Raw genomic sequence first — 21501 nt, 5'->3', positions numbered from 1 at the left:
AGGGAAGGATTCCTATGAGCATACATACTTCTGTTTCCCAATTCTGTTCTTGCAAGCAGTCGTCCCTGCGACTACCTTGTCTATCGTATCTATTCCAACACATTTTATTGTTATATTTAATTTCGCCTAACGTGTGGAATCCCATATGTTCTTCCTTCTTTGTTGCTGTTGTTACTGAAGAAGCAGTATTATTGACTGTAATTAAAACACCGAAGAAAGGTATGTAAGAATGGGGCAGCGAGATCAAAACACAGTTTCTGGCAGAAATGCAAGTGTTTGGCATGTTGACTGAAGATAAGCACGTCAGCCTTTTCCTAATGATTATATTACTGTGTTGTCATGCAGTGGGTGCAGCAGTGATTCTCAAACTTGGCAATTTCACGACATGCAGAATTCAACTCCCAGAATTCCCCAGCATGCATGGTTGCAATCCCCAACCTTTCCAGGGGGAGAGGAGATGGTCCCGTGTGAGCAGGAAGAACATGCAGGAGTGCACACAACTCCATTTATGGGCGTCCGCTGCTCACACAAATGGAGCTATGCGTGTGAGCATGAGCACCCACCGTTTATGCAAGTTGTTTTGACCCAGCCTTAGCAGAAGCAAGAAACAGACTCCTTGTCACGAAAAAACCCTCTTTATTTACTTCTTGTGAATTAATTGTATTTACCCACCAAAAAATCCAGAGAATAGTCCTTCAAGGAGTTAACTGCAGTAACAGAATTTATCAGTTCCTTGTGATAAGTGCAAAGCTGTGAGCTCCCAGCCAAAAGGGTGCAATTAAGTTCTGGCAAGCAATCTTTGTGGCATGAAACACAATGAGCAAAATCTTCAGAAATACGAATTGCTGACTCCTACGACAACCACTCGCCTTTCCTTCTATTTATTCCCCAGCCAGGGAGGGACCATTCAGCGTCCACATGTGCTTTGCTTCCCGAGTCAACTCCTTGGCCTCCGTTGTTCACCTCTCCTAACTGCTCTGCACATACATGCATCTGGAACAGGCCCCAGCTCTTCCTTCTCCTCACTCATATCAGCCTCCAAAGACAGTTGCCTCTCTGGTGGCTGGGAAATGTTGGACGGCCCTGGTTCTATCTCTGCCTCTGATGCTGAGCATCCATGAGAGCCTTCCCCAGACTCCAGAACTGGCCCAGGTTCCTCCCCATCTCCTCATCGTCTGAGTCTGCCACCAGCTCTGCTGGCAGCTGGCGAGCCACAACACAAGTGGAGCTCTGCATGGCCCGGTAGTGGGCTGTGCCCTGGGGGTTAGAGACCCCTCTTCTAGTAACTTCATCATCAGGTCCTGCTCTCCTTCTCCTACACGTTCCTTCCCTATCAATTCAAGAAAGAAACAGAAAATCCAGATTTACCCATATGCATGGCTCACTCCATATTAATCACCCCACTAAACCTGGCTCTGTAAAGGCAATTCAAAGATTTGCACAAGAATTATATGAAATCCAGGGATCCTACCCTGCCCAATAATAGAGGCAATTCAGAGGTTCACACTAGAGGATTTACAAGATACAGAGCAGAGAATTAACTAGAAATGGGCTAAATAATAAAGCTGGGCATGCTTCGAAAAAGATTTAGAATAAATGCTTTGGAGCTTGTGCGAACACAATCACAGCCCTTCCCTATTTATTTATTTTTAAATAGCCTCCCCCCACCCCACTCTCCCTCCTGATTTCCACACAAGAGTGGCAGAAAATTTAATGAATTGATACTTCCAGCCTTGTTCAGACTTGCCCAGAAAAAAAACATACCACGAAGTATCATTTTTGAAATGTGCGTGGCCCTACTGGATAGCAGAAAACCAAGATGTGAAATTGCATCATCTGGATTGCATAAAATCCATCTGAATTTTGCTGGATTGTAAACGTATCATCTGATGTCCATTTAAGCACCTGTTTTAAACATTTTTGTTCCAGACAAACTGCCAGTGTTCTTGTCCCTCATAGCATCTTGACAATGAACTGCTGATAGATTCAGAGTACAGTAATCACATCCTCTCATCACCAGTTGCTGTAAGATTCACGTTTCACTGCCTGAAGTATATATAATACAGTACAGAATAGATACTTGCTTACAGAATGGAGTGCAAGGAGAAAGTCTGAATGGAGTGATTTAATTGCTTGACAGGTAGCTCGGATGCACTTAAGCTACCAGCTGGAGAAAAGACAAGTTGGTAAGTCAATAGGAAAGCAGGGAGACACTTGCCTTGATGGTCACCCGGCCTGGTAGAACATAGCTGTGGCAAGAAAAGACCCAACAATATTGTGTTGGTTTACTGAGAGGAATAAAATCTTCCCTCATTTTCTATAAGCAGGTTGAACATTAGGGCAAGCTGAGGGCTTTCCTCTTCCTCTGCAAATCAGTAGGAAGAAAAAGCACCAGAAATGGTGGGAAGAAAGAATGAATGGAGGAGAGTCAGAAAGTGTGAGAGACACCGATTAGCTGCTGTGCAAATGTGTTACCTCTGACTTGGCAATCCATGGGCCAAAACAATTGGTCAACCTTGTGATTTTGTTTTTACTTTCTAATTAAAACAACTTTTTAATGACTATTAAATACAGCTAATACTAATACTGTAGGAATTTTAAGACTGCAAAGTCTTAAAAATTATTTATTTGGATTTAAATTTTATAGATAAAACCAATATTAGCAAGGCAGTTTTGATAATATAATTAGTGGCAACAAAGCTGGACATCTCTTATTCTTGGAAGTTTTACTTGCATGTTAGTTAAGTTATTATAAAGAAACCAAAAAGGATTGATGGAGCCCGTTGGTCAACCACCTCTCTTTTACCCTTGCTTTTTTGTGCTTCTTAGAGAAGAAGGGATGTGGTGGCCCGGGCTAAGACACTGAGCTTGTCGATCAGAAAGGTCGGCAGTTCGAATCCCTAGCGCTGCGTAATAGAGTGAGCTCCCATTACTTGTCCCAGCTTCTGCCAACCTAGCAGTTCGAAAGCATGTAAAATGCAAGTAGAAAAATAGGAACCACCTTTGGTGGGAAGGTAACAGTGCTCCGTGTGCCTTTGGCATTTAGTCATGTCAGCCACATGACCACGGAGAATGTCTTCGGACAGTGCTGGCTCTTTGGCTTTGAAACGGAGATGAGCACCACCCCCTAGAGTAGGGAACGACTAGCACATATGTGCGAGGGAAACCTTTACCTTTTAAGTTGTCTTACAACTCTTGTCTCACCTTTACCTTACAGAAGAATAGGAGACAAAATAAATGGGAAAGACTATTGTTAAGGGCATGAGCTATGCTATGAAAGAATCCAAACCTCAATATTCTAAGATTCTTAGGAGGAATGGACAGGAAAACAATAGATAGAAAAAAACTCTGTGCTTAAACTCGTAATTTGAAAATAATTTGCATAAAACACCTCCCCAAATTGTTGGGAGTCTGAGATTTATTTATTTATTTATTTATTTATTTATTTATTTATTTATTTATTTATTTATTTATTTATTTATTTATTTATTTATTTATTTATTTATTTATTTATTTATTTATTTATTTATTTATACAAAGTTTATTGGTTTTTTTAAGAAATAAGAAAGGAAAGGGGTAAAGGAAAGGTTACAAATTTTGGCAGTTGCAGTGTGCGGCAGGAGTCCCCTCCCTCCATACTCATAGTATACAATTACAGAAAATTCAATACTAAATAACAATATATAGTCAGCATGTAAATTCAGTTAATAATTTCGATCAATTTATATCAAGTGGATTTTCTTACTCATTTTTGTGATCTGAGTTTTCTTGGTATTGCCCCTTCTCCCCCCACCAGCAGAGCTCCGGCCCCTCTCATGTCCTGCATGTCTGTTGTAGGATCATCTGGTTTATCTAGGAGTGCTTAATTTTTTTTCCATAAAGGCCTGCGCCTCTATGGGTGTATTAATTCTGACTCTTGTGTCCTCCCAGAATATTAACATGCCTTCAGGCATCAACCATCTGAACCACACCCCCTTCTGGTAAAGTTTCTTCGCTAATTGTGAATAGTTTTTTTCTTTTTTCCCTCACTTTCTTGGGGATCTGTTTCAGAATGGTTATCTCCCTATCTTGCTATTTCAAAGTTTGCCCCCTTTGTGCACTCAGAATTTCATCTCTTGTGGTTTTTCTGAGAAATTTAATGTGTACCTCCCTGGGTACATTGTGTGTTCTAGCATATGCTGAATTCACTCTATAGACCAAGTCTAATTCCCACCCCATCTGTTGTTTCTCTTTCTGAATGTATTCAGCCAAAATACTTGTCATAATGTCCCTCGATTTATTAATATATAGTACATGAAAAGTTGGCCGGGTCATATTGGCCAACATTCTCTCTCAGCCCAACTCACCTTGTTGTTGTTGTTGTTGTGGAGAAAACAGGAGGACGGACTATTAGATATGTTAACCACCTTGCATTATTAACAAAAAAAGAATAAAGGTTGGATATAAATAAATAAAATAATAAAAAGTAAAATAAAATTTGGAGACCATCCAAGGTTGGCTACTAGATATGGGAATAAGTCTTAGACCAATGCTATCTGGCATTTTGGGATGAGCATTAGCATATTATAAAAACAGTAAGGAATAATATTCATCATTCTTCAGTCCATCTCCAGGAGAAACATATTGTTATAATTGCTCTTTTTAAGGATAATTTCAATAATTAATCATATTTTGGCAGTTTGTTGCAGATTATGCTTCTAATAGCTTTGTTTACACTTAGCAGCGTATTTCCTCCTCAGGGGGTGTAGTTCGTCTTCCTTCCTATATTAGACGAATGTCAATTTGAATTACAATGATATTTTGTTTAATTTTTATAGCTTTACGGCATACAGCCTTATGCATGTTTATTTGGCTGTATAAATTTCACTGTGATCATTGGAGCTTATTCCTTAATAATGAGGTGTTTAAGACAGAAGCCTTCAGGACAACTCTTAACCGACTGAGGCATTTGGAGCTGGGAAATTAGTACAGTGTGCTTTTCAGTGTTATTGCCCTCTATGACAAGCATTCTTGTCTTGCTTTTTTTTTTTTTAGATTTTTATCCCACTTTTTAAAAATATACAACTCAAGGCAGAGAACATACCTAATGCTTCTTCCTCCTTCTTATATTCCCCACAACAACAACCCTATGCGATAGGTTGGGCTCAGGGGTGGGTTGCTGCCGGTTTTACTACTGGTTCGCAACCCGCGCTGCAACCCTGCCATGCATGTGCTGTTGAATGTAAATTGTTCTTCGCGCATGCGCAGAACAATTTACAGTGAACTGTGCATGCGCAGTCACTGAAAATCAAAATGGTGGTGGCCCAGCGGTGGCGAGGGAACTGGTTCGGGGGCGTGGCAGGCCTGGGTCACTGCCAGTTCTGCGACCCAGGCCTGAACTCCACTACTGTTTCAGCCGAACCGGGCTGAACAGTAAGCAACCCACCTCTGGTTGGGATGCGAGAGCCTAACTGGCCCAAAGCTACCTAGCAGATTTTTCATGTCTAAAGTAGGACTAGAGCTCGCAGGCTAGCAGCTTTACCCACTGCAGCAAACTGCCCCTCTAGTTAAGTCTTTCATTGCTGCCATTAATATAGTCTGGATGCTTTAGCAGCAACCCCAAAGGACCTGCAACCCCAAAGAGACGGAACAGTTGGATTAAAACCAACAATTCAATTTTACAAGGAATTAAAAAACAGAATGAAAGTTAGTCTTAGTTATTCAGTTAACGGAATTGTGGAATGAAGAACTGGGATATCCTGTTTTGAATAATCAGTGGATCCAGACTTTTAAGAAATGTAAGGCATGCTCTTTATATTAATTTTAGAATGAAATAATTCAATGTGTAAATGTGATATGAAGCTATATTCCGAAAATATTATAGTTTTATGAAGTTCTACTGACTTCTACTGAGGGTCAGTACATTTCACACAAAGGGCTGTTTTCCCCAGGCCTTGACTTAGGATCCCTTTGATGTTTGATTTTAATTTCATTTCCACATACCTATATTTGTTTTCTTTTATATATATTTTCTTTTATTTTTTGCCCAGTCACTGTGGAGTTGGGCAGCTAAATGAATGAATGAACGAAGGAAGAAAAATCTGTGCTTCTGATACCAAGGAATAGATTCAGGATATAAATCTATACTGATTTTTTTGAAAAACTTTAGGTTTTAAAAATGAGCCTGTGAAATACTATGTTTCTAAATGGTCTACATTTAATTATAAACTTAAGGATTGAATTACTACTAAATTGATACTAAGCAGATATTATATGAATCTTTGTGCTGCTGTTTTTTTCTGTTAGTGTTGTAGTTGTTTGTATTTCGCTGTTAAAAATATTTTGTAAGTGTTCCTTTACTTTCACCATCATTGCTATCCTTCCAGTGAGCAGCCTCGTGCATCAATTTTCAGATACATGAAAATCAATATGTAGCGAGGATTCTGGATGTTTTCAATCTAATATTTGTCTGTGTTTAATATTGCTGTAATTGCAACCGTATACAGTACTAACATCTGATTCTAGATATTGATTAACTTCATCTTCATTTAGTTATTTACCCGGCAAATCTTTTCCCATAAAATGTGTCAAATTGTGATTTATGTCTTCCACTGGTGTAGAGAGTAAAGAAGATGACCTTGACAGAGATATGCAAAAACTGTTGCTTAATCGTTTTTAAGTTCAGAACATCCTGGTAACATTTATAAGCAGTTGAGAAAGTCACTTTCCTAATTTTCTGAACTATAAGACAGAGGAAAGAGGTACAGCACATACTGTAGATGCAAGATTCTGTTATTATAGCCAATGTCAATAAAAATAATGTTAGTTTTCCTTTGGAGTTGATTTTATGGTCTGGTCTACTAGTGGGGCTGACAATTAGGAAGTTCCTCCTCTCCTCGTCATCTTCATTGTCTTTGTCTTCAAGAATACCATTACATAAACTTTGTACATTTCTCCAAAAGTATCTTTATACACATAGAATGCAAATGGGCAAAGGAACAGATTGTTTGCCTGCTCTTCAATACACAAGGATTAACTGGCTAGAATAGTATGTAAAGTGGATCTTGATTGCGTATACTGTTATCTTCCTCTTTATTTATTGATTAAACATTGGTAAACATCAAACAAGATACCTGGCAAGTTGAACAAAAAGCAGGCAAAATAACAGACAGGAGATAAAAAGGAAAAATGGACTTGATATCTACATTAGCCATGTCTCTAGATCAAAAGACCGGATCTTTCCAGAATTAACAGGAAACAATATGGTGGGTGATCATTGCAGGTGGAAAATAGGACATCTGGTGATGTCTCTTTTGTTTTGCACTGTGAAGGAAGCAATTCAGTGGACAGTGATGGTGTATTCAGCAAAGAACAGGTGGCACTAGATGAAAGAGGACTTCAGTTCCACCCAAATAGAGGCTACAAAAGAACTCTCCTTAGGTAGCAATAACATGAAGATTCTCATCTGCTGATTGGCTTTCGGGAACTTATTACATTTAAAGAAATCAAGTCCTTATAATCCATGCAAAATCTGACTGTTATATAAGTAGAAAATCTGGCTAAGGACTGTTGCAATTTGGATGGTTGGTGAGAAAAGGATTAATACTGTAGAAGTATATCTACTGATATATCTTTCTCCTGGAACAATTACAAATAAAATGGCTTGGGAATTATCGGTAGAAATCTCTGGAGAGAGGGCTATCTTGGCAAAGGTTTTCCTTCCTGTAGACTTAAGTAAGCTTCCAAATTTTGCACTCATCAGATTTTTTTTGAGGACACAATGAATTGTGTGCGTGTGTGTTATTTTTGAGCATCGATGTGTGTTCTCTAGGGAATGTGAAATAGGAATAGCAACTGTAAAATTTATAATGCAAACTGTGCATATTCACTTTTGTTCTTATATATCTGCAAAGAAACTCAGCAATGCCTTCTAGCAAAGAAAACCAACTCACCCCTGGAATTTTTTAAAAAAATCACTTTGAAAAATGGGTAGCAAATAAAATGCTAAGAGTTTTCATTTCATCTTTCTTTTCCTTCTGGTTTTAATTGAGGGGATGCGCTGATCATTTTTCTCTCCTAAACCAGAGAAGGAATGAGTGCTCTTGGTGCTCTTTAGTTCCAAAGCAGAAAGTTAGACAGATGTATTTGTGCTAGATAGACACAATTACTTAAGTGCAGGAACAAGCTGTGAACCAAATTTATGCCCACGGCATGAAGAAGAAAAGAAAAAAAAAAGATGTCATTTGGTAGCTTCCCAGGCTCCTCATAAATTTCAAAATGGTGCCTTTCTTTTTTTAGTTGCCTGTAAAATGCAACCCTGGGACCATTAGATGTTTTGCTGGTGAAGGTGATAGGAAATGAGAGAAGAAATGTCCTGTCCCTAGACATTTAATGATTTGTCAGTCAATTAACTGGAGGTCAGATGTATCTGCAGGCTGTGAAGAGTTACATTCAAGCAGGCAATGATATCAAAACCTTATAGGTTGTGTCTTGGAAAATGAACATACTGTAAATCTTTTTATGTGTATGTGCAGAATGTCACATTTTGAATTATAAATTCCCAAGTTCATAATCTGGAAAAAAATGATGTAATTCGCATATTTCTTCCTAACTATTCTAAATGAGTGCAAAATACGAAGAGTAAAGTTGTTCAGTATTTCAGCATGGTACAGCTACTAAACCATGACTGCAATTAACTTCGCTACTGCAAATACTTTCTCTTGTATTTTCTGCTCTGAGCTGGTTATTGTCATGTTTTCTACCTGTCCTACTGTGACTGCACATTGAGAATCTTGTTTACTAGTGCACAAAAGAACGAAAAGCAGCTAAATACTCCATAAAATACTGGAGTAGAAATACCTTCTGGGTTATATATTTTGTTACTACTGCCCTGGAGCTTTATATGCTATTTGAAAACATGTTTTATGCAGTGAGTCATCCCTAAAGGTGGGAAATGCATCTATAAACGTATCTTTGCATAATTGCATATATAAATGTGAAGCACCTGAATTCCCATAATTTATTAGTGGCAGTATTCAAGTTGATGATCACTGCAGGCTGGTTGGACATATTTGCTACCTTATTTAAGAAGAAATGATAGTAAATAAAGGGTGAAATATTCAAGAGTTGTAGGCAGCACTGTTCAGAAATAGGTTGCTGCTGCAGTTATGCTAAATTTGCCTGTTCAGAAAGCTATTAAGCTGCAGACTTTTATTGGATGGTTCAGATGTGAGTATTGAGCCTCCAAATCAGGTTTGATTTATTAAGCTGAGGGGTCGCCTGTCTAAACAAAATCATTGTTATTAGCTGTGTACTGCATATCCAAACAAACAGCTTCCAAAGTGATTTATGATCGTGGCTCAATTGAATGAACAACAGTTAAAATTAGTGTAGTTTCAGATTTGAACAGAAAAACAAACAATTGTTAATAGAAAATGAAAAGAAATCCTTCCAGTGAATATTCAGAATAGGAAGGTAGGGTGACAAACAGGTCTTTGAACTTTTAACACAGAACGGTGTTTTGATCTACACCGCTGATGATGGGACAGCAAAATATACAAGTTTGGGATTGCAACAGTTTTGAAAAAAAAAAGAATCTTTCAATTGTGGAGAAGCCTTTGATATCTACAATCCATTTCCTGGCAACAAACGATTTCTGATCTGCAAGTTTCCCATAGCAAAAATTCCAGCCATCACTTCCTATCACAACCTGTTTATTCATTTTTAAATGGTTTTTTCTTAACTACAACCTCCCAAATTGCCTAATAATTACTATCTTGTATCAGCAAAAATAATTTCTTGGAGGTTATTTTCCTCCATTATGATTTCTGTTAGAGCACAACGGCAAGCCTCTGTCATCATTAAGTTTTCTATATGCTAAATCAATAATTAATATCTGAAATTGTGCAAGTTTTTATTGTTTCATTATTCTATTATTTCAATGTAAACACTTCAGTCCTCTTTATACAATTAATCTGATATTCTGTGAAGCTGAAAAAGATTCTGCTTGGCTATAGATTTAACATTCTGACTGTTTACGCCTTTTACTGTTATAATGAGACTGTAAAAATTGATAAAATAATCAAGTTACAGCAAAAATGTTCTTACCAGAGATACTCAATTGACCAAATTGCTGCTCGTTACATTAAGATCTTTTTATTAAAGTGAGTATAATTAATGAATCTTTGAAAATTATGAGAAAGAGGAGAGTCTGTAATTCTTTATGGGATGTAAGTGCAATGTTCATTGATTGATTGTGTGGAAATGTAAAAATTGCTGTTTTCAATCTGACAGCTTTCTCTGACAGTTTTATTTACCCAAGAACCCGACATCACATGTTAATGTTAATGGACCATATTGATGCATTTTCAAGAATTATGCAAGAGTTAAACCTGGAGAGTGACTTGCCTTCGCAAGAAAATGGAAAGTATATTACTGTTGATTCAGAATTGATTCATCCCTTTTTACAGCAGGATAAATGTTAATAAGCCCTAATAATGAAAATGTTTCAAGCCAGGTTGCTTAAGAATAATATGTATTATTATAACAATGGGGCAGAGTACATTGAATAAAAGCATAATCCTCAGCATTTAAAGTCAATGATGTATTAAAAAATACAGCACACAATCCAGAAAAAAATATTGAATTTTATATCTTACTTCTCAACCAATAAGTTGACAGGCTTCCAAATTATCATCTGCTCCAATTTATAGCAATAGGTTTTAGACATATCTACTACTTTACTGTGCTTGGCAGCCCTGTCTAAGCAGTTCAAAGAATCAGCATATTTCCCCCAACAATCTGCGTCCTCATTTTACCCACCTCAGAAGGATGGAAGGCTGAGTCAACCTTGAGTCGGTGAGATTCGAACTGCCAAATTGCAGGCAAAACCATTATGATGGTTTTCGTTTTGTATCTTACAGCTAATCTCCATTTCCTCCTTTTCAACCATACCTACCCCATTTTAAATCAGAACTGAGTGCACTGTTCTTAATGTAGATGTCAAATCTAACACTGCCATACCTTTGACAGGCACACAAAAACACCTGTTAACACTCAAGATCCACTCAGCCATTTTCTCACTGACCAAGGTTCTTATGTCAGGTAGGTTAGAGATGGCAAAATTGCTTCTCCTGTGCTATTTATTAAACAATAATTGTTTTCGCAATTTGCCCTTGATTTGATTTGCCAATCCAATTAAACTAAGTGTATTTATTTAGCTAGTTATCATACTTCAATCCTACAATTATAATGCCTCTGTGGTTTACATTACGTATAAAACAAGGATTAAAATATCCACAATTAGATTAAAACTTATCTGAATCACATTGTAAAGCAACATAACAGTGGTCTCGCCATCCCCACATGAATGCACAAAAAGCATCAAAGAACAAGATGGCATCAGGGTTAAACCTAAGAAACAAAATCCTCTGAAACAGCTCATTTGTTAACATTTTCCAGAAAAAGTGCTAGGAGGAAGGCAAAAGGATCCCTTTGGGAGGCTGCTTCAGAGTTAAAAATTGTTGTCAAAGTAAGAAAAGTTTCCAGTTTAATGTACATATATGTCCCTGGATAGTTTATAACAAACACGTAATTTTTAGACATTTTTTGTTTATTAAAAAAACGTAACTATTGTGTGCTCAATATAAATATTTAAATCCATTTTCAAATTATTCCTCAGATAAGTGTTAGGAGAAGTGGGATGAAATTTAATGCCAGCAGGAAGCTTGAATATACTGTAGATCAGGGGTGTCAAACTCATTGCGCCCTGTTGTCATCACGTGACATATCACGACTTTACCCCCCTTTGCTAAACTGGGAATGGGCGTGGCCAGCACATGACACATCCAGCCCGCAGGCCACGAGTTTGATACCCCTGCTGTAAATCATTGAGAAAATACAGGTAGTCCTCAACTTCCAACAGTTCATTTAGTGGCCTTTTGAAGTTACAATGGCACAGAAAAAAGTGACTTATGACCATTTTTCACAGTAATGAGTGTTGTAGTATCCCCATGGCCACGTGATCAAAATTTAGACATTTGGCAACTGACTCATATTTGTGATGGTTGCCTCTTTTACGACCTTTGTGATGGTTGCCTCTTTTACGACCTTTAGACAATCAAATTCAATGGGGAAGCCAGATTCACTTAACAACCCTGCTGCTAACTGAATAACTGCAGTGATTCACTTAATAATTGTGGCAAGAAAGGTTGTAAAATGGGGCATTTAACAAATGTCTCACTTAGCAACACAAATGTTGCACTCAATTATAGTCATAAGTTGAGGATTATTTGTAATTCCAAAATGATGTCTTCTGAAACTTTTCTGGACTTTATGTTGCTTCCTGGATATTGTCATAAAATGCTGTTGCTGCTTGGATCTCTGTTAATTTCCTCAGGGATTATACAGTACTTGGATAGGAGGCACGTAAACCTTGCAGATCACCAGCAAGGACAGTTGATATTCTGCTAGGTCATTGCCTTCAGATCTGCATTCAGCTGGAATGGGTATGAAACCACTAGAAGAAGATGGGATTAAAGACGGCTGTAGGAATAGAATCCAATTTCATACTCCAATCTCTTGAGCCAGAGGTATACTTTGAAGGTTGCTGTATGTCCTAACTAAACTTTAGGCGCAGGCAACTGGAATATCAGATGCTCTTTCAATTCATTGCAGGCCTAACTTAGTTATGAGGAACGTTATGAGGAAGTTAATTATTGGATTTGGTGAAACTGTACTGGTGGTACTCAAAATTATCCACAAGACTTTTCAATTGGATGTTTGTGAGTGCTTCATAGTTGACGTTAGGTTCAACCCCCCCCCCCCATTTATTCTAATTTTCTCAATTCCTGTAGGTGTAATTCACAATAATTCATGGCATAATGTATTTGGTAATCATTAAAGTACTAGACACTTTATTTATTTATTTTGCTACAGCAGGCAAACATGGCTCTCCCATCCCCAACTTATTACATCCAGGAATTTTTGGAGAGCAAGATTGTGTTTGTTTATTTATCTCTTTGAGATTTATGTGAATCTCAAAGAGAAATTGAAATAAAATTGTACTCTGATGTGTTACGTATTATGATGGTACTGTGAGGAGGATGGTATTTTAACTTTGATGAACCCTTTCATATAAATGTGTGGACATTTGCTTCTGTACATTTAAATTTAGCTCAGTGCACTAATGTTGCAGGAAGAGGGACCAAAATCTATGTTGTTTTACTTGGAGACATTTGAAACTCAATTTCTCTTAATGCTTTGTTTACCTACAAGAGTGGTTCAATATTAATTTATTACTGACATTTGCAGTATTACATTCACCTTACCTTCCGGAGTTTCTTATCTGTATATTGCCCTATATAGAGGATATTGATCACTTCCTAGCTTCTAATTATATGATTACAGCTTGGGATTGTATTATGCTTTGGTCTTAACCATCTCAAATGGCAGAATGCAATATTTTACTGAAATGTTAAGACTTGCGTTACCCCATTAGAACGTACAGTAAATTAGGTTTGGCATCTTTATACTTCAATTTTACCAATGAGCAACTTCTTAAAAATCTGCATGAACAAATGGAAATATATAAGATTTTTGCGCTTTAAAATAATCCCCCTACTATCCCTCAGGAAATGTCTTTTCTGATTTAATCAAATGTTACTTACCTAAGATTGAAGCTGCTACAAGGTTTAAGAATTTCTCTTGGGCTGGAGATTACATCAGAGGTGGTATTCAGCAGGTCCTGACCAGTTCTGGAGAACTGGGAGTGGAAATTTTGATTAGTTCAGAGAACAGGTAAAAACCACCTCTGACTGGACCCTGCCCCCAGTTATTCTCTGCCTCTCGAGTCACAGCTGATCGGGAAGGAATGGGCATTTTTCAGTCACCTTCACCTGGAGTGTGGATGGGATTGAGATTTTACAGTATCCTTCCCCTGCCAGGCCTACCAAGCCATGCCCACCGAACCGGTAGTAAAAATGTTTGAATCCCACCACTGGAATATGTGTTTCATCTAAATGCCTCTCTATTGTTCTGCTACATCCAGCTGGTTTCCTAACTTGATCTGTCTCAAAGACTTAATTTACACCCACCAGGAGCTTTAAGAAAGTTCATCCCACTTCAGATTAGGTTTCTGTACTGGAGCTTTAAAAAAGTAGGACAATTTATTTTATTATTCTTTAACTAATCTAACAGTAAGTGGAAAAGAGATGAAGTGATAAAATCCAATAGCTCTCTTAAAAAACAGACCATTTCTTTGGGAAACGTTAAAGAAAATAAGTCTAGGAAAGGTTATCAGGAGAAGGGCAAATCTCTTCTTGGATTATTAGCCAAACAATAGTCATTAATTGTGGTAGCTTATTTTCAAAGATTCTCGTTCAGGTCTAAAAAGCCCCACCATTCTTATCAGGCCACAAGCACAGCCAATGTCATTTGTTATTATTTCTCTGTTGTTTCCATTCTCTCTCTCTCTCTCTCTCTCTCTCTCCCCCCCCCCCCCCTTGAAGTTGAAGTTTCTTAACCTGCTGGGCAGGAGGAGAACTCTTAACAGTGAGTTTTGCAACTTGGATATTCTACTGTTTTTCATTGGTTACAGAGGAATTTCCAGATTTTCTGTTGGATCTTAAAGCAAATCTGATAGACATACTTTCTAAAAGGTGAACCAAATAACCCTACATCTGCTTTTTCTTTTCCAGATTATTTGAAACCAGCAGATTTAAGAATTCTTTGGCGCCGGCTTCGAATCAGGTATTTATCTTGTTTCTACAAAATTTTCAAAGCTGAACATATTTTTTATTTTTCTCTATTCCCAAATGATCTTTAAAGGGTTTTAAAGAAAAGAATGTACGTTCTATTTTTTTTTTAGGAACTGCTTTATTTTGGAACATTTGCATGGGCACCAGAAACAAAGCAAATATTCTGTATTGTACATTTGGAAGCCTGTTGTCCATTGTTAATGTTCAGTCAATTGAGAAAGCTGTTGGAAGCAGTTGTAATTACGGTAAATGATTAGATAAGATAAATGGGTTTATTATTTGAAATTTAAACTTTTCGATGGCCATTGAAAATGAGAAGCAAACAAGGAAATGGATGATGGGCTATGATAAAAAAGAAGAGAACATAAAAGTGAGACTTTTTGACAGTAGCTTCTGTCACAGATGATATATGTTTCAAAACTACAAACCACCTGGAAATATTCTTATGGTTTTACTTCTGTATTTGTAAACTTACGAGCAACCTGAAAATTGTACCTCATGGGACTGCTAATTGTGAATATTTTATTGCCTTTTATTTTTTCATTAAATCTATTTTGCAAGCTATTAAAGACAGAAACTGGTAAAATGTTCAATCTCTTGCTTTTAGAAGTTAAATTTAGTAGTTTATATTTCAAAGTTTATGTCTTAACTTTGCACTTAACAGAGATATCTTGTATTTTTGTCAATAATATTTTGATTCATTTAATACATTTACTTTCTGTTCGATGTGGTTGGAAGTAGCAAGTGTGCAAGAACTCAGGAATAATTTTTAAAACTCCAAGAAAAGAAAATACATTAAATTGCTGTATGAGGGAGATTGTAGTTTCTAAATATGATAAAGAAATAGAGAAAATATCTGTAGCTCAGAGTTGAGCTGTCAGGTCCTTGGTGCTCTCTGAGCTTGGTTTTTTGCTTGCAGATGTTTAATTGCACAACTGGATAATACCATATGAGCCAAGTGAGTGTGGGGTTTGCTGCCTGTTTATATGTGTCTCACATAGAAATAAACCATATTTACACATGATTGAAAATAGACAACTAAAAAAGCTAAAAAGGAAACAAACAAAAAAAGCCTAACACAACAGGTCCTCTCCAGCATCCAACAAGATAAGCAGGGATTAACACCATGCAAACAGTCAAAGAGAAAACAATACCCTATCAAGGAAATATCAAACAGAAAACCTCATTTCCGCCAACACTGGGTGGACAAACCTCTGTATATAAATAAGGAGCAAACCCCACACTCTTCAGTACTGTTGATGTTACTTAATTGGGCAATTTATTTAATTATATTTCAAATTTATATAGCTACCCATTTCACAAAAGTAGAGGCTTATTACAAAATTATAAAACAATAATTCACAGATAACAATGGTTATATTTACTATTAAAAATATTAAAAAAACTATAAAGTGCAGCTAAAAATAATGAGCATAATAATAACACTATAATCATAATACTAACAACAATAACAACAACAACAGAGCCATATCACTAGTTCACCAGTTCCTTGGGGTTCCTAGGCATGATGGCACAACCAAGTCTTGAGGGACCTTTGGAAGGGTGCCAGCCTAACCGAAGATGAGTGGATATTCCACAATGTGGGTGCCATAACTGAGAAGGTCCACAACCAGCATGTCCCCTCTCCAATATCTGGTAGGACAGGAAGATGTAATTGGGGAGAGGCACTTCCTCAAATAACCTGGTCCCATATAGAGCTTTAAGGTCAAAACCAACAATTTGAATTAGATCTGGAAACAAACAGGTAAGCAATACAGTTTGCAAAGTAGATATGTGTTGTGTGTTCTAATAAGGGAATACATAACTGCCAGTGCCACTGCATTTTGCACCAACTCAAGTTTCCGGATTCTCTTCAAGTGCAGCCTGCTGTGGAGTCCAATGAAACATCTGCAGGCAAACAACCAAGCCAGAGAGCACAAGGATGCCACAATTTTTGAACTGTTAGCCATTTATTTATTTTTATTTTAAATGTGAGAAAAGAAAAAAAATCCCACCAAACACTACCCCCACTTTCCGTTAGTTCTTAAAAAAGAATCAATTGACTGTTAGGAAGAATCTAGTTTATGATGCTTTTTCATGGGACCAATGCATCTTGGTTTGCATTCTACAAACACAGTGTGGGAGTGTTTTTCATCTTCATCTTTGTTGAAAAGGGAGCCATTACTCTTCCCGTGAACTGGAATGTTTCCTGTTCCTCAGTGTGGGAGAATTCTTTTTTTTCTGTGTGTCCTTAGTGCTGTCTCAGAGCTTGGTTGTTCTCTTGCAGATGTTTCAACACAAACTAAGTAACCTTATCAGTGCTAGTAAGGAAGTATGATTTGCTCTCATTTTGTGGCTTGCTCTGTTGGTTGGAGTGGACTCTTTGTAGTTCTTTGATTGGACTGTTGTTTACTCATAGCTTGTTTGTCTGAATTGGTGAGTTTCTCAATTGGGGCATTGTTCGTTCTTGATTGTTGTTCTAGTGCTAATATTGGTGCTAATCTCTGCTTATCTGGGTGTTGATTGCTGATGAGGAGGTGTTTAGGTCTTTTTATTTCCCTTTTGGCTTCTTGTTTGTCGCCTTTGACTGTTATGTAGAGGTTGAATTCTTTTTTTTCACCAGATATACAGTATAGTGAGGAAGGTGGCTCAGTGGCTAAGATGCTCAGCCTGTCGATCAGAAAGGTAGGCTGTTCAGCAGTTCGAATCCCTAGCGCCACGTAACAGGGTGAGCTCCTGTTACTTGTTCCAGCTTCTGCCAACCTAGCAGTTCAAACGTATGTAAAAATGCAAGTAGAAAAATAGGGACCACTTTAGTGGGAAAGTAACAGCATTCCGTGCACCTTCGGCATTTAGTCATGCCAGCCACATGAGCATGGAATTGTCATCAGACAGCACTGTCTCTTCGGCTTTGAAACGGAGATGAGGACTGTCCCCTGGAGTTGGGAACGACTAGCGCATATGTGCTAACCTTTATCTTTACCTTATAGCGAGGAAATTCAATCTTATGATGGCTCACATCAGTTTCAGAATGGACTTTTTTCTCCTGTATCTATCATTCAGCTCCCTCATATCCTATACAGTATTTATCTGATCTTTGTGAAGTCTTACTGTTGTCACTCTGTCTAGCTCTTGTGCCAACTCTGGCACTTTAGATGAGGTATTTGGCAGTGATTCAGTCTCTGCTTTATGTCTGTTATGTATCTTTGCTTTCACCAAGAAATAAGTGTTCCTGAATGGTTTCTCTGCTGGACAAATTGTGCTCCCAGATTTGCTGCTAACATTGCATATCTTTTGGTTGTCTGGGTTGTAAGTGAGCCCTTGGAGAGTATCCAGTGCGTCTTACATTTGCTTGGGCTTTTCCCCCTGCCTTAGAAAGTAGCTTCTCAGGACATTATATGGATACATTAGTTGAAGTTTGCAAAGTAAACTGAATGGAATGATGCAAGCATTCGCTGTCGTTATTGCATAATATGCTATTAAGTCTCGCTTCATTCTACAAAGCCCACTTCATATGAAACACTATTATTTCAAATTAATACATTTCAAAGAATTGTATTACATTCAGTGTGCTGTAAAGTAGTCTGTGCCAGGGACGGTGGGATCTCCTTTGTTTTCTCCTCTTGTGCTGAATTGCTGTTAATTGCTAGATTTGCAATTTAAATTCTTATGAATTTAAAAAAAAAGGGACCTGTACAGGTTTTGTGTAGAAAACCTATCTATTGCAGAAGCTGACATCCATTGAATATTTTTTCCCATGGTAAAGAAAGTTTCATGACTCTACTTCATAAAAAGTGTTAGTAAGCTCAGCTTTGCAATGGGTCGCCATTTTGCATAGCAGCCAGGCTTCAACCTGAATGGGCATTTTAATGGCTGCACAGCTGCGGCTGAAGATGCAACCACTCCCTTGTGGTCTGTCCTGTTCCACCCTTGGCCCTGTCATTGCCCTCCTCTCTCTAACTTGAGCAAACAGTTCTGCCAAACCACAGAGGCAGAAGCAAAGGTGGCTGCCATTTCTGTCGTCCTTTTGAGGAGATTAATGAGATAAAGGGGCGACTCTCCAGGTTGCCAACCTAACAATAAAAAGGAAGTTTTCTCTCCCCCCCCCAGGGTAGAATAACAAGTGTTTGTAGCTATAAATGCAGATGGTTCTACCTCATAATTGTCTTCAGTTGGGAAATAAAATTTATATGAAATACCCTCTTCTCTATTTTTCTTTCATAACTCTTAACAGTTATGAAAAATAATTCAATCAATCAATTAATTTTCCATCTTGATGAACAACAAGGAATCATCATGAATGAGATGTCTGATTTTATTTCTGTATGCCTCAATTTCTTAGCTGTTCAGCTATGGGTGGAAAATCCTATTGGAAATCATGCTGCCCACTAGCAGTTCGTAAGAGTATATGGGGCCAGATAAGCAGTCTCCTTGGAGTACAAAGGATCAGCGAGATGTATATTCAGTTTATTAGGCTTGCAGCATCTTCCTAGTTTAAAGCATATTGAATTGCAGAGGCAAATATATGAAACTCGGAAAGCTTGCATTTTGACACAGGCTGCTGCTTGTACTTCCTTTCTGATCAGTATTTCACTTTTACAGCTGAAGTTTCATTTGCCTTTGTAGCCAGAAGGAAGAGGAATGGCTTGGTGAGGATTTCACTACCTATTGATTACTGCTGTCAAGCAAGATTGCAGATGCCTCCATCCTGTCATTCACTAGATATTTAGTGTAAAGAATATAAGCTGGGCTTTCGACAGTAAGTAACGAGTGGGGGAAAGAAAAAGATTGTGGATGTGCGTAGAATCCAGTGTTGGAGTTTTCTTGTCTGTTTGTTTTCCTCTCCTGGTAATACTACATGGGGGAATTGGGTAGATAGATAGATGGATAGATAATCGTCAGCCTTGCTTTCTGGCTCCTGTACCAGATTCCCTGATGTTCCTAAAAGAAAATGGTGAAAAAGTGTGCTCAGAGGAACTTCTGCCTTTAATGTTATCTTAGGTCTCAGTTCTGGCAGAAATAAAACTGTAGTGCCAGTTTTGGCAATAAAAGACATTTGATATTCAAGGAAAAGAAGAAACCACAAAATTAACTAGTTTGGAGAGATACTATGTTAGAAGGAAAATGTCAAAGAGAGGTAGAGGGTGTTAACAGGAATATGATTCAGAAAGCATCTCCCAAGATTGTCCTATATGAAGTAACCTATCTAACGCCCATCTGTAAGGGGGCAGATCTTACCTGGAATAGATTGATGGAAGACTTGAAATCTTGATTTGTTCCTGATTGGGCAACCTAAGCATGCACATTTTTAGAAGATCAGAGCCTTCCCTATCCTGTTCTGGAACCCAGCCTTTCATATAGGTAGCCCTCAACTTACAACCATTCATTTAGTGACTGTATGAAGTTACAAAAGCACTGAAAAAAGTAACATATGACCATTTTTCAGGCTTATGACCACTGTAGCATCCCGATGGTCACATGATCAAAATTCAGATGCTTGGCAACTGGTTCATATTTATGATGTTTGCAGTGTCCTGAGGTCCTGTGATCTTTGGTCATCACGATGTAGAAAAGATGTGGGGACTCTAGAAAGAGTGCAGAGAAGAGCAACAAAGATGATTAGGGGACTGGAGAATAAAACATATGAAGAACGGTTGCAGGAACTGGGTATGTTTAGCTTAAGAGAAAGAAGGACTAGGGGAGACATGATAGCAATGTTCCAATATCTCAGGGGTTGCCACAAAGAAGAGGGAGTCAAACTATTCTCCAAAGCACCTGAGGGTAGAACAAGAAGCAATGGGTGGAAACTAATCAAGGAGAGAAGCAACTTAGAACTGAGGAGAAATTTCCTGACAGAACAATTAATCAGTGAAACAGTTTGCCTCCAGAAGTTGTGAATGCCCCAACACTGGAAGTCTTTAAGAAGATGTTGGATAGCCATTTGTCTGAAACGGTATAGGGTTTCCTGCCTACAAAGGGGGTTGGACTAGAAGACCTCCAAGGTCCCTTCCAACTCTGCTATTGTATTGTATTGTATTGTATTGTATTGTATTGTATCTTTTGCGACCAGTGGTGGGATTCAAATAATTTAACAACTGGTTCTCTGCCCTAATGATTTCTTCCAACAACCAAACTGCTCAGAAACTTAACAACCGGTTCTCCCAAAGTGGTGCAAACTGGCTGAATCCCATCACTGTTTATGACCTTCTGGCAAGCAAATAAGGAGGCCAGATTCATTTAACAACCTTGTTATTAACTTATCAACTGCAGCGATTCGCCTAATAACTGTGGCAAGAAAGGCCATAAAATGGGGCAAAACTCACTTAACAACTGTCTCCCTTAGGAATAGAAATTTTGGGCTCAGCTGAAGTCGTAAGTCGAGGAGTACCTATGGGCACTTAAAAAGTGAGCTTCTCTTGGCCCCACACTGAGATGTTTCTTCTGTAGTGAATTCACCAGCAACAACCTTATCATGCCAAGGAAAAGTTCCTTTTAGGTTTTTGGCCTCTGAGGCTGATGAAATCTTTGAGTGATGGTCTGAGACAGAAGCAGGTACTTCAAGGAAGATGTTTTCTGCAGGTGTTAATCAGATAAGGTCACAGGTATACAGCCAGACAGTATAGTACCATGTCCATCTCTCTTACTGTCTATCTACCTACTGCCTCTCCCTCTCCTCCTCTACCCCACCCCACCCCACCCCACCATTATTTCAGGTTAGAAATCTTTTCAAAACAGTTTGCGAGTAATCAAAACAAGTATAAGTGAA

General features: G+C 38.0%; 1 protein-coding gene across 6 annotated transcripts in view; it reads left to right on the top strand.

Annotated features, from left to right (window-relative positions):
* Nucleotides 1–21501, top strand: part of TSPAN4 (tetraspanin 4) — a 752078-nt gene that overhangs the window by 337725 nt on the left and 392852 nt on the right. For all 6 annotated transcript variants that reach the window (XM_081970276.1, XM_081970273.1, XM_081970275.1 and 3 more), the window contains one exon: nt 14676–14727. The gene's annotated coding sequence lies outside the window, so the exon portion shown is untranslated. The remainder of the gene's footprint in view (nt 1–14675; nt 14728–21501) is intronic.

The sequence above is a fragment of the Natrix helvetica genome (assembly GCF_964273705.1).
Source record: "Natrix helvetica genome assembly, chromosome: 1".
In the NCBI taxonomy this organism is placed as follows: Eukaryota; Metazoa; Chordata; class Lepidosauria; order Squamata; family Natricidae; genus Natrix; species Natrix helvetica.
Note: the sequence above shows the minus strand (reverse complement) of the source record. Positions and strands in the feature narration are given on the sequence as shown.